The sequence below is a fragment of the Cydia strobilella genome, chromosome 16 (genome assembly GCF_947568885.1).
Source record: "Cydia strobilella chromosome 16, ilCydStro3.1, whole genome shotgun sequence".
Lineage (NCBI taxonomy): Eukaryota > Metazoa > Arthropoda > Insecta > Lepidoptera > Tortricidae > Cydia > Cydia strobilella.
This window is the reverse complement of record NC_086056.1, coordinates 10,517,933-10,526,676: the sequence shown is the minus strand read 5'-3', so window position 1 is coordinate 10,526,676 and position 8,744 is coordinate 10,517,933. Positions and strand designations below refer to the sequence as shown.

Sequence of the window (8,744 nt, the reverse complement as noted above, 5' to 3'; positions counted from 1 at the left end):
GTTGTCAAATTTAAAACCCTGAGAGTTCAGCAGTTAACGTATGAACAATTAAACATAGCCTAAAGAGTAGTTATTATTAATTGGGCGTCCATTACAAAAAAGGTAATTTAACTAACCTTAAACTGAACAACAATTCACTAAAAAAATATACAAAAAAACCTGCATCCAACTACTTGTTTCACATATACGAATTGGTCACCAAACATATAGCTAAGCTACGCCAACCCGTAATCAAGGCTTGGCCGATCCAATCGGCTCCGAGCTATAAACAACTATCTTCATGGGTCATTTCAGAGGCTTAACGAGTAAGGGAGGACCTTAACAAATTGATATACCTACATTTGACTTCACTCGCAACGCATTTTTCTCACACTATCATAAATCATAATATATATATATACAGGGTGAAATTGTTATCTGACTATGAGGGGTGAATATTTAACAACTTTTACTATGGGGCCAACCCCGAATTCGTGAAAATAAATCTGCCGTTTCATACATTTCGGTTAATCAGAGTCAATGTTTTCTATAAAACAGTTTTCGCGATTTCGCGGTTGGCCCCATAGTGAAAGTTGTTCAGTATGACCTACATATTCAAACCCTCAGAGATAACAATTTCACCCTCTGTATATTCAAATTTATCCTATTTTCATATCATTCGGTATGTACGAATTTGAAAATATTGAAAGGCCTCAAGGCATCATCGAAGTGATCGAAGGTTTAGGCAAACTTTCGATTTCGATTATAGTATGAATCTTCTCAAATTATTTTTACGCCTAAGACCCTATTCTTAAATCACAATAGCCGACCGCTCGCATAAAAGAAACAATGGCTTTTGTTTAACAGATTCCCTTATCTGTTCTTAGGCGTAAAAATCATTTGAGAAGATTTATACTATACATTATAGTATTGTATAGGTACGATATTATGGCGATATCGAAAGCTTTCGTTGTTATTATACAATAAAAAAGGTTTTTATCGGTTTTTGTATACCTAAATATGAATGTTTTGAAAAATCATTAAGTATAATTCGAAGTGGAATAAGTAACTACCAAGTTTTCTTATATTTATAAAATATTTTATTATATTTTTTGATTACTAGGTGCTAGGTTGGTAAGCCATTACAATAGTAATCCAGGGTTGTCTGTCAGTTTCAATATTATTATTGATGAAACGATCAAAACTTGTTGAAGGACATTATGCTTGTTGAACTTGTGTTACCGATGGGTATACGTTTTGTAAGATTTTACTTTTGGTACAAATATTTGTTTCTACCTATCTTTAACAATAATAAAGATTGCTTGATACGATTTCCTATGAGCCGTACTTATTCATACATTTTTCTCTTTTCGCGTAATATTTGCGATGACACTAGGGGCTTCAAAGGTTTATTATGTATGATTTAATTTTAATTCAGTATCCCTCGCAATCGTAGGTAGGTACTTTGACTGAATACCAACGACGTCAATACTTGCCGCAAACCTAAGTGCGCGTCAGATTGTAAATCATCGGAATCATGCTATCTCTTTCGCACTTGCACGACCGTTTGGAGCGGGACTGTGTACAGAAGGCCTAAGATGGCCGGCTATTTATCATTTGTTATCATGCTTGTCACGTTCTATCAAGTATGTAAGCGCGAAAGTGACGCATGACATGACAGGTGATAAAAACGCGATACCACTGCGTTGTATTAAGGTATTACGCATCAAAGGTATGGTACGGTACCTGACTTTATAGCCCGATTCCCCACTTAGTGCTGCGGCAAGTATAGTCGTTTTCTTGCTTATCTACTTGCTTAAGAATCGTATCATGTGAGTTTTATAGAAGAACGTCTTGCCATAAAATGTGCCAAATAGACATTTAAAGTGACGCAGATTGTACCAATCACTGCCCTTGTTCTATGACTAATTGTCAACAGAAACCGTTGAATCAAATTCAAATAGATTAAGTAAAATAGTTAATTAAATTAGTTAGATTAAGTAGATAGGCGGTCTGTTCTATTATTATAAGTACCTATAACTTAATAGCTAAAGGTTCATTTTACTGCCATTTTACACTGAAATAGTTCATATTCAATTTATATTCTACTGCCTAAGTATCGACATATATCGACAGGTATCTAAATGTAGCCAATTTGCAAACTAAGCTAACTTATTTTCAAATAGAAAAGTAGAACAATGGTCACACGAGCACACGATTACCATTCGTCCTTTGACCGTCAAGTCCCGGTCAGTGGCGTAGCTAGGCGTGGGCGAAGTGGGCCGTCGCCCACGGCCTCGCGTCCCAAGGGGGGCCTCGCGCGAGGCCCCTTAGGGCACAGTGAAAGAAAAAGACCTCGCAGATGCGATTTCGCCCACGGCTAGATTAGTTCACGCTACGCCACTGGTCCCGATCTCCAAAATGTATCCAAGACGACAAACGCAAACTCCCAAAATTCACAAAAAAAATATTCTTTTTAACTAGGTAACTTTTAAAATAAAATTACAAAAACATATATGCAGAATTAATAATGAAAATTATTAGTTTTTATTGATTTCTTTACATGAGAGGTCCTGCCGCTAAAGGCACGGCTTTCCGTGCGCGTCCTTGTTGGTTAATAACTAATAACGGGTAAAGCTCTTTGACGCCAAAGACGTCTTATAACGTCAACGGAAAGTCGAATCGTTCGCTACGTCACACAAAATTAATGTACAATATACCTTGGTTTATTATTACTTCGTACTTTATCAGTCCGAAAGGCTTGTTTTGAAATATATTTCACATATTTTCTTGAGTACCTAACAATAATTTGCGTCCTTAATAAAAATATTTTTGGACTTTTGCGCGTCTCGCCTGGGGCATAGTTTTCTGCTCGAGACTTGAGACACCATTAAAGTCCCCTGTATGTATCATTCATCCAAATTATAGTTAAGTACCAATAGGAACTACTTCTTTAACACCTTCGGTTCAATTTTGTTGTGACTTTACGAGTATAAGTACATTGTTAACAATAATATGGCTATCTTAGCTAGTTGACTCTGTGTTAATGTTATGAAATAATGTAAATAAATCTAGTCAGACTGATGTATTCATATAATAATTTTAACCGGAGCTTAAATTTGTACATACAATATTATGTAGATATTGTCAAGCCCTAGTCAATTTTTATTAAATGTTTTTATGACAATATTATTGTACTATGTACATAACGAAGAATAAGTATCTATTTGAGAAACTAATTAATGTGAAATAAAATATTTATCGCAAAAATTGTTTAATTTATTCTCTCGATAATAACATTTTTGTGACTCAATATAAAGCTAGCAACTCCTGGCTGTAATCTACGATCTTGTATTACGAGATTTACGAGATTTCATTGACCGCATATACGTTTGAAACCTATTTACCTACACTATTTTTAACCCCAAACGCAAAAAGATGGGTGTCTGTCTGTCTGTCTGTGGGATCATAGCACTCAAACGGACATAGCAATTTTGAATCGTTTTTTTTTACGTCAAAGCGAGTTTCTTTGCGGTGGTTCTTAGCTGTTTCATAAAAATCCATTCAGCACTTGAGTAATCAGCTCCTGTCCAAAATGATGTAAGGCATTATTGGCATAAAATGGTGTATTGCTTAGGAAATGTTTAATTTAATAGTTATACATAGCCTGATAAATTCTAAGTTCAGATTGCTTTTCTAATGTCACTTACAGTAGTTGATATCTTCTTCTTGCTCGTGGAAGCGATCAAACTTTTTAAAACTAAATTTTTGTCTGCCAATGTTTTGCCACTTCTAACCCTCGGGTTGATATGCGCGGTGGGGTAGTTAGTCATCTGTCTTTTGTCACTGTGTTAGTCACCTATAGCGTAGAAGGGTTATAGTTGTAGTGTAAATATTAAAATAAAATCAAAAAACCACACACTAACTTCTGCTATTTAATTTGATCTAAGGGTCTGATACGCTTTGATAGAGAAAGATATTATTGCGATTCCTAGAAGAGAAAATAGAAAAGAGTGCTATGTTTTGTCTCTATCACCGATCGAGCATTTTTTCATGGTGGAGCAAGAAATTTGACATGCAAACCGGTGAATTTCTGATTAAACTCGGTGGCGCATCTATAACTATTTGTATATATAATATATATCTATGATTTGATCACATTCCGTTTAATTTTTTTCTAATTACGTTTTTAGTCTTCAGAGACAGTGACACATTCAAGATTCCACAAAAATTGCTCGACAAAAATCGATTCCAATAACACTAAAATTCAACGTGCCGGAAAATATAATCTGAGGGAATTTGTGATGTAAATTCAATAGGTCCCACGAAAAATAACGCTACAGAAACTCGCCAGATTCCAATATAAGGCATTCCGGGACGTCCGTGTGATGTCGCTGATATTGCGACCTCGCGACCCTAGGTGCCGGGCACAGATTGCAGCAAAGCCAAAATAACAAGGTGCTTTGATATATTCCTTTTGCGATGCCTTTTACCTGCGCTCCGGGGCAAAATTAAAGTATTATAGGTAGCTATAGTTTGTTACCGAATGTTCCTTTGGGTGTTAGATGTTCAATATTAGTACTTAGGTACATATATAGTTTTCTTTGAAGAAAAAACTTAAAAAATAATAATATCGACTTGATATAGAATATAATAAAATGCGCTATCAACTGATGTTACGTTTGAAGTCAGTGCCAAGCTAAATCTCAAAAGCGTCAACGCACTTTTGAACCGAATAGCCTATCGTAAAAAAAAACAAATAAAGTAAAATGTAAGATAAAAAATTGCTTGTTTTACTCATTCACTTGTTATTTAATTCTAAAACAGTTTAATTGACTGAATGAGTAATGTCGTTGACTATTGGCAGTTTTAGAACGAAAAAGTAAAAAAAATTAAATCCCGCTGATTTTCATACTTTAATAAACAAATAATTTTAAAATTACTGCAGTTTCCTAAAACATGTGTTTTTTCATAAATTTAATGTTTTTCGCTATGGATTATTTATGTCCAGACATGCAAAGTCTCCGATTAAAAGTAAGTTCTAAGGAAAAAATCATGGCCATACGTCTATTAAATACTTTAATTAAATACTGGTTATGCAAATTTACCTTGTCTTTTTGCTTTCCTCGTATTCGATTTCGATATGAAAAGTATATTGTTTAACTCGGGTGAAAGGTACCAAGCATCATTTCATCTCTTTGTTAACAATCTTCTATACTAACTCCAGTTTAGCCTATTGTGACGGAAGGGTAACTAACTACGGAACCCTACACTGAGCATGGCCCGACATGCTCTTGGCCGTTTTTTTTGTATGTATAACACATGTATGGGTTGTAAATGCCTGAAATAAATGATTATTTATTTATTTTACTATTGACATCATATCCCGGGAATTTTGTTTATCTGGTGTAATCCAAACCCAAGTTATGAGGGTTCAAAAAAAAGGCGACAGAGCGCTTCGAGAAAAGCAGGTAGTGCCATTGCATGCGCTTCGCATTGCTCATCTTGGCGGGGGCACTACCGTGCCCCCAGATACGAAGACAGTCGGTTAAAAATAGTTACTATGATATGATATAATATACCTAAATTTAAATAGGTATATATATATATATATATATATGATACTAATGTTTGTAAAAATTAAGTGAGTATACTTAATTAGTTTAAAACAAACATCACTTTAGAATAATTAAAAACCTACATTCAACACTTGTTATGAAATGAATTGTATGCCTCTTGTGAATACGAGCGTCTAATTTATAGCTTGTCCACGTCGGCAAAATTAAATGGCCGCGGGCTCCCACAGTGGTCGAAAATTGATATTTTTTGCGGGACTTTTTCCCAATGAAGTATTTCATAATCCGTTCGTCCAGTGGTCAGTGGGGGTGGCGGGAGGTTCCCACTCTTTCTCTGAGTCCATTTCACTACACCCCCCTACCCACTTGAACACCCCCCTTGCCATGCACGTTTGTTCAGGAAAAACGCGCTCCAATAAAAACACGATTCGAGAACAGCGTGAATCGAAAATTAATTATAGCTTTGAATTAAGCCTTAATAGCATTTTTGTCTTTGTTCTTTTTTTTAACAAAGAAAATGTTGAAACAAATGGAGTGTCATATATTTAGTGTGCGAAATTGAATAAAAGCTCATATCGTAGTCATTCGTAGTTTTACAATGCTCAAATATCCTAATTAACAATTATTTTATAAATATCATTGCTTTTTATAATTAATAATAAACTACGTACAGTTGCTACTCGGTTTAAAAATTAACTAAACTCAGTGTAACTCAGTGTTGAAGCCTACGGGGTAAGATGAAGATTCGCCCGTAATGCTTCGGCATACGGATTTTTTGTCTTATCCCTCATGAAAAACCCGTTCAATCTTACTCCAACGCACCCTACCTTACCTATTATTATATAAGAGAATAAGTGCTTGTGAAGGTATTTTTGGATACCTCAAGCTAATGTCTGTAGGTAAGTAGGTACAGTACACGTGTATTTAGTTGTAAGCATAATCATCATTATGTTATTAGGTATTAGATAGGTAATATGTTACTTAGGTATATTGAAATAGGTAGGCAAAGTCAGCATCAATAATATTTTTTCAAATAGAAATATAGTAGATTGTTAACCAAGGGATGAAAGGCACTCATTTCAGCTTAGGTATTTTGGTGCTCGAACGCAGTGAGAGCGCCAATAGTCCGAGGCTGAAATGATGCCTTTCACCCGAGTTAAACACTCTACTTTTCATTTCGAATACGAGGAAAGTAAAATGCATACATTTTTATCGTATTTCTTGAGGGTACTTTCAATTAACAATTCAGGCAAAAGTATCGTTATTTATGAAATGAAAAGTCAAATATCGGAATGGAAATTGTATAACAAATCCATTTAAACTCTAATTTCAATTGTTTATCGTACAAAATATTAAAAAAATCGTACTTCGAACGTAAAATGCTCTAGTGCAGACACGTATCATTTTCTGCACACCTTTTAGAACAACAATGACCCTCTTTCAGAGCATGAGAAATGAAAAATATATATCTACAATTCATGATCAAAAGGTCTAAGTAATTGTTCTACATATATAGTTCTATCTCTTTAAGTTGTTAGATACTTTTGACGCAAACTGTAGGTACATTAGGTAATCTTCGAAAGAAAATAAGTTATCACACATTATTTGATAGCCATGATCAATACAATAAGGACATCATAATCTACCCTTTTATGTAATTCCATTATTTGAGGAGTTTTTTGTAGTAACCTTGCGTGTGCTGTATATTGTTCTCGGGGGAATACAAAATGACCTAGTATGTTTACCGTCCGCTCTATAACACTAATAATGTAACGAATCATCCATTTTCCATCAATTATTGAACCTCTTGTCTGTTGTAAATAAATAAATAAATAAATATTATAGCAACATTCTTACACAGATTGACTAAGTCCCACGGTAAGCCTAAGGAGGAGGAGGAGGAGGAGGAGGGTTTGTAAGGATCCTGACTGAATTTTTAGTCATTCTTGTATATCTTTCGAAAACGATTTTTTCGGCTCTACAGCACAACTGATGTACAGTCAGCAAAATTATTCGCTTAGCAACCCTGATACGAATATGTATGCAGAGGTAAACAGGGGTAAGGGATAAGCTAATCGTTTTGCTGGCTGTACTCGCAGTTAATGGTCCCTATTTTTGTATGAAGGTCGCCACACTGCTGTCTCAAAATATGGTTGAAGGGGCTAACGATTACAGAGCTTAACATTTGAATAGATGGTCCACCGCAAAAATCGAATTATCGTTATATTCGTAAAGGCAGATACTTTCTATCGCTCGAAAATGCAAGAGTGATAGAGAAGCAATAACCATTTTCCGGGGCGAGCTTTTAATCTGGTAGTAGTGGTAGTAGCCACACTACACAGCGTCGACCACGCTGACTTCCGGACTCCGGTAGATGGCAGTAGCAGCGTGATGCCCGGAACAGTTAAAAGTGTTATTAAAACACTACACAACGGCCGGTCATTTGTTAAGCGTTAGGGTTCGTTCGCAAACGAGGTGTAGCTTATTTCCTCTGTTGTGAATCGAATTGCGGAATTCGTGTTATGGGTATATTTTTTTAGGATTCAAATGGAATAGTATAGGTAGGATACGCTCGCTGATACTAGTATATAGTTCTAGCGATAAATTCAAGTTCCATAAAACTAATATTGTAAGTATGGATTCTGCGTTAGAGTTAGTGTGCACAGAATCTATGGAATGTGTATGGAAATAGTCACGTGACTTTTCGTAGCATCCGTCATCCGAATAATTTTTTTCTTCTCGTTTTCTTTTCGTTTGTCGATGTACAATTAGCCTCATGCATGAAGTTTATATTTGAACGAAATATTATTAATTTCGAGTTTGTTACCATTATATCATGTTACAAATGCATTTCCGTTACTAAATTATCATTTAGTGCCCAAAATAATAAATAAAAAGTACAAAAATTTGCCCGCGAAAAGCTAGTGCGCGAAATGTCACGTGACGTCACGCGTTCGACAGATTGGTTCACATAAGTGTCATTAGTAGCAAACATCGGTCATCGGTTAGACCGTCCAACGTGTGACGTCATCACGCTCTGTCGAATTCGCGCCAAAAATTATGAGCGTTTCAACCGCTCAAAATTTTTCATATTTTCAATATTTTTTAATAAAATAATGTAAAGGTTTACAAAAGTCTTTTTATTTTTTCCGGTGTTCAAACTTCAAACAATATATATTATGATTACAA

The 8,744-nt window shown here is 35.2% G+C and overlaps 1 protein-coding gene across 1 annotated transcript in view; it reads right to left on the bottom strand.

Annotated features, from left to right (window-relative positions):
* Positions 1-8,744, bottom strand: part of LOC134748321 (protein max) — a 91,623-nt gene that overhangs the window by 18,475 nt on the left and 64,404 nt on the right. The window lies entirely within an intron of this gene.